The sequence below is a fragment of the Oryzias melastigma genome, unplaced genomic scaffold (assembly GCF_002922805.2).
Source record: "Oryzias melastigma strain HK-1 unplaced genomic scaffold, ASM292280v2 sc02052, whole genome shotgun sequence".
Taxonomy (NCBI): domain Eukaryota; kingdom Metazoa; phylum Chordata; class Actinopteri; order Beloniformes; family Adrianichthyidae; genus Oryzias; species Oryzias melastigma.
This window is the reverse complement of record NW_023418630.1, coordinates 1-5276: the sequence shown is the minus strand read 5'-3', so window position 1 is coordinate 5276 and position 5276 is coordinate 1. Positions and strand designations below refer to the sequence as shown.

Sequence of the window (5276 nt, the reverse complement as noted above, 5' to 3'; positions counted from 1 at the left end):
GAAATGACAGGGTTGGGGCCTGAGGTTGTGATGGTACAACCAATAGGATGGGAGCATTCGTAGTGCTTTGAGATGCTGCAGAACCCACTTTTGCTTCTATTTTCCTATGGGTTGTTCTAGGCTCCGTCTCTTCATACCTCCTCTTTTCTGCCCATCTCTTCCCAGCCAGATGAGGGACAACATCATACTGCACCTCCAGTCTGTTGGGTGCAGGAAGGGAGTGTGGCAAGCGTGGGGCTGCAGGCAACGGCTCTGCTGAGAGGACCCTTTGGTGGGATGTCACTTGTGGCGCCACAGTTGCCTTGTAGTTTGCCTTCTCCTCTCTAGTAAGGAATGCAGAGATAGATTTTGAGTTGATATTTGGTAAAGGGATGTTTAGCACAGACAGGATTGGGTCCACAATCCGTTTGTACTGAGCTTTAACTACAAGGCTGATTTTGGTTGGAGTGTGTGTGGCTTGCAGGTGGTCTGTTTTTCAGCATTTTTATGAGAAAGTACAGCAAGCGGGAGTCTTCTGTAATCTGGGCTGCTTGAGCATGGGTCAACCTGGGAAATTTTGTTTTTTGTGCTGCAATGTTTTCTGACATTGCCGGTCCANAGTGTGTGTGTGGCTTGCAGGTGGTCTGTTTTTCAGCATTTTTATGAGAAAGTACAGCAAGCGGGAGTCTTCTGTCATCTGGGCTGCTTGATCATGGGTCAACCTGGCAGATTTTGTTTTTTGTGCTGCAATGTTTTCTGACGTTGCCGGTCCAAGGCACCTGCCAAACAGCGTGTAGCCCCATTTCGACTCATACTTCTTTACAAATTTTACTGCAGACTTGTCATGTTCATGGAGTTGACCAGCAGCAGTCTGTATCCTGTGGCGAAGTTCAGCCGGGATGGTGTGGCGGTCACTGTCGTCGACCAACAGCAAGAGGACCATCGCAAGGTTTTCAACTTCCTCAAATCCTGGAAGATGAAGCTTCCTGCAACCCATGAGGACATCCTGCTGTGCTGGACTCACTTCCTCCACGACCTGCTCGTCTGAGGTGAGCACTGTGTGTTTGGGGTGGACAGAGTCAATGGGGTCCTCGCTGGCATCGTCCTCAAGGCTGATACCCTCATCGCAGTCTTCAGCAGATTTACTGTCCAAAGACCCGTCTTGTTGTTCTTCCTCCTCTTCACGAGACTGCTCTTCCTCAGCTGCAAAAATTCACAGTTATTCAGCTTTTTTGCAATAGTTTGGTGAGCTTGTTAAGTAAAGTCTTTATACCTTGGTTGATGTAGTATTCTCGGGAGGCAAAGTTGGTGGACTGGCACAGTGCATACTCAACACCCAGGAGTTCCTCCTCATCAGGAGCGGTGTACGACTGAGGGAGTGGCATCGGTGCTGTGAAGTCTGGCTTGAACAAGTGTTCCCTCCCAAACAGAAGCTCTGACTGCTGGTATAGCAGCTGTATACGTCTTGGATCCATGCAGGAAGGCTGGCGCTCTTTCCCAGCAACTCGCAGAGACTCCATCCGACTGTTCCACTGGACCGCAAAAGATATGAGGTATACCTGTAATGAAGGAAATGGAGACAACCAAACCACGAGAAAAACGAGAAAGAACCCATAAGTTGTATTAGACTGGTAAATGATAAATTTGCTTCAGAGGAGCAAATCTGCCAATTTTGGATAAAAATTGTCCTGTAGCTACATTTTTTTCTTACATTGTTTACTTTGTGAAGACATAGGACAAATAAGTATTACACACCTGAAAGGGCATGATGCCACACCTCTGGGAGGGAACTGCTCGAGGAAGATGGGCATGCAGCCCTTCCAAAGCGTTGGTCCCTCATTGACACTTGTACCTGTTCAGCTCAACGCCATTCAGGGTCACGACCTTGGTGCTGATGTACAACGGTATGCCAGATGGGTCCTGCAAGATTGCAAACAAAAGTCAAATAAATTTTTTTTCCTAAATGTTATTCATATTTTTGAGAGCTATTTTTTTAAATAAACGTCTCACCTGCATACAGCTTAGATGTTTGCTTGCAGTTGCCCAGTGACTGCTGACAGCGGCGTCATCCTTAAACAAAGGGATCCCATCAATGTCCAGCCCAGCTGGTCCCTTGAACTGCTCCAAGATGAACTCCACAGCAACAGCGCTGTCCTGAAACACACAGAGAAGCATAAAACACACAGATAATAAGAAATAGTTCTCATAAAAAGTCAACAAATCTGAAGATGAAGTTGTTATGTAACATAAATGTGTGAGTGAAATTACAGTAAGAGGGCTAACATTCAGAAGAATATTGAGTCTTTGACTTACCTCAACACCCCTGGTCACACGGTGAACGTAGCTCTTGATCTGGTTTGGCATAAAAAAGGAAATCCTCTCCTCATCACTGTACTTGGAGTACATTTCTTTGTTGCCATTCCGAACGGCAGAGATCAGCAGTCGCATATCTGCCTGGTTGTAGGCCAGCAGGGCTCCAGCCATGGCGCTCATGAAGGCTCCATACTTGGCGTGAGTCTGCCTGATCACCACAGCATCCCAACGGTGCAGCCAGTGACGAATGTCAAGCCGGATCACCATGCCCTCTTCAATCCAGTCAGCAAACAAGGATTCCAGCATGGACGTGCCTTAAAGCTTTTGGTGAGATGTAAATTAACTTGAAGGATGTTATGTTTAAAATGTCTAAACAAGCATGCTTAGGAGGAAATCAAAGCCGCATGACATGTGACATATTACGTAGTTCCATAAGCGTTCGGCATTGCAACTTACCAACAGCAGTGGCTGTCTGCGTAGAGGATTTTTGGAGCAGGTGCCTGGGCGCGCTATAACCTGGCAGTCAGTCCACGGGCCATTCTCTTGTAGCAGTCTTCAGAGTCTGACGTCATCACAACGGTGGTCACAAATTGACCCCATTCGTTCAAGACACTCGTGAGGAACTGCATTGTTGCTTGGCCGTCACCGTAGATCTTTCTCAGTATCTGCAACACATACAAAACAGAAGACAAAACTGTGATTAATACAGAGCACTTACACAATTCTCTGAATGCCTCTGTGTTCTAAATATCTCATAAATACCTGCTTTGTGGCGTCGATGCACAGGATTTCTCCCGTCACGCTCAGTATCATGGAACGATACACGGGCATCTTCTCCATTTCAGAGATCATGTGTGCTCGACGCAGCACTCGTGCAGATGGAAGAGGGCTCTGTTTGACTGGAGGAGTGTAGTTCCCGGCTGGCTGCAAGTATGACAATATGTGGAGCGCTTTCCACACAGTATGGCTGGAAACATGTGCTGTACTGCTGGAGCCAAATTCATTAGAATCCATGGGCTTGATGCGAGCCAGGTGTACTGCTGCTGGGGGTCCTGATCTCTGCTCACGTCACCTGCTTTTTCCCCGGCATTTCTTACCCTTTCACAGTACGTGCACAGCAGTCTCTCTGACAGGAGAGTGTAAAAGGACTTGAGGCCACAAACCTGTCGTGCAGAAGACGAGTAACCTTTCCTGATAAGAAAGGTGTTTGGAGGGCGGGGCAGTTGGTGTTTGGGCACCAGATTTTTGCATGCAGAATGCCAACAGGTCGCCAAAAGAAGACAGGTGCAGTGAAAAAGGAAAACATATTTGGAATTGAGCCACCCAAATAGGTCAGAACAGGAGGAGGGTTGAATTCCATCTTGTCCTTCAGCATTTTTCGCCTGACGATTTCTCCACTTTTGGTTTTATGTGCTGCGGTTGCTTTATACAATCCATAATCCTCATTTTCCTTCAGCCACCGGACGTCTTGTGGTGGAATGCCCTAGTAGTTCGCTGACGACGGCTGCTCCCAAGTTTTCTGCCAGCCTTCAAGGATGACAGCAGCCTCAGTCGGGCATTGAAACCTTGACGTTTCCTCCTCTTCCTCCTCCTCCTCCTCCTCCTCCTGCTTGCCTGCCTGAAACAAAAACGCTTAGTGACTCAATGCACATCTAAAGATGCTGTTGGTTTTCTCATTTGCATTAATACCACTTCGTTTACTTGGAAATTAAAAAGCTCCTACCTCTGAAAGATGTGCAGCTTTCTCCTCTGCATCACAGGAAACAATCCTTCCGACAGTGGTCAAACGGGTGGAAACGGCAACGTCAGATGAGGCCAAGATGCCCTCTGAGAACAGATCACACGTGGAAAACAATAACACAAGTAGTGCGCTCATATCAGTAACATGTAGTAATAAAACCGCAAATATCTGCTAGCGTAAGAAGCTCAGCATCTTGGATGTAGCCGGGATTGTCTTGACGGTCAGCAGCAGCACCAGGTTTTTCCTCCTGTTTTTCTTTGTGTTTCTGGGGATGGATATTCCATATTGTTCATGCATGGATTACACACGAACATCCTACACGAGCATCACATTTAAAACAAACCACATGCCTTGTGTTCTGTGTTAAGAGATGCTTAACTGTACTCTCCTGTCCAGGTGAACTGTAATTGAAGGAAACTTCTTCACCGGCTCCAGCAGCCTTTCTTTCTGCCACTTCAAAGCTTCATTTGTTTCTCCCTTCAATATGAATTCAGCCAAAAGCCAAACTACCCATCTAATGTCATTTTTAAGAAGCCACTTGAAGGTTTGTCCCGGGTACTTTCCAAATGTAATGACTAATTGTGTGAGCCACAATTCTCCTCCTTATTTTTTTAGCAGCTTCCTCTGCAGTGATCCTGTTCAACCGAACAGGATCTACTGTCTTGGATTCTTTGACAGCCTGTCGAGCAAGACTTGTGCAGGACAGCTGTGCTTCGTCGGGTTTGTACAGTGGGATCACGGGGTAGAGATGCAGCATCAGGTGACCCTGCAGATGCTGCTTCTGGGTGAAAGTCTTCTCACAGGAATCACAGCGAAAAGACGGCGGTGTGGTGTGTGTCTTTACGTGGCGCGTGAGATTGGACTTCGTGGAGAAGCGGCTCTTACAGTACTCACATTCAAAGGAGGAATCCATGTTTTGATGACCGATAGCTACGTGATAAATAAATGCGCAATTTTCGCTTTTCATTAAAACTAGCAAGCTAAAATGAATTAAATCTTCAGAAAGAGATACGAAAAGAGGAAATGCTACCATCAAAGGTATCCCGCTCGTTCGTTCACTTTTATCCGACGGACAAGAAGTTTTATTTTAGAGGAAGACCGCTGTTTTGATGCCGAAAACCGAACGGCAGCGGCTTCTCATTGCTGCTCAACAGGGCACACTGATTGGTCCGTTGAGCGGGACCTCTGCTCAACAGGGCTCAATGATTGGTCCGTTGAGCAGCGCTGTTGGCACTTGTGGGAG

General features: G+C 46.9%; 1 long non-coding RNA gene across 1 annotated transcript; it reads right to left on the bottom strand.

The window, feature by feature from the left end:
- Positions 1-2754: 2754 nt before the first annotated feature.
- Positions 2755-5252, bottom strand: LOC118598536. The gene is made up of 3 exons (XR_004947598.1): positions 4016-5252; positions 3055-3910; positions 2755-2957 (listed from the first exon to the last, which is right to left on the bottom strand). It is a non-coding gene; the product is annotated as an uncharacterized LOC118598536 (long non-coding RNA).
- Between the last annotated feature and the right edge of the window lie 24 nt (positions 5253-5276).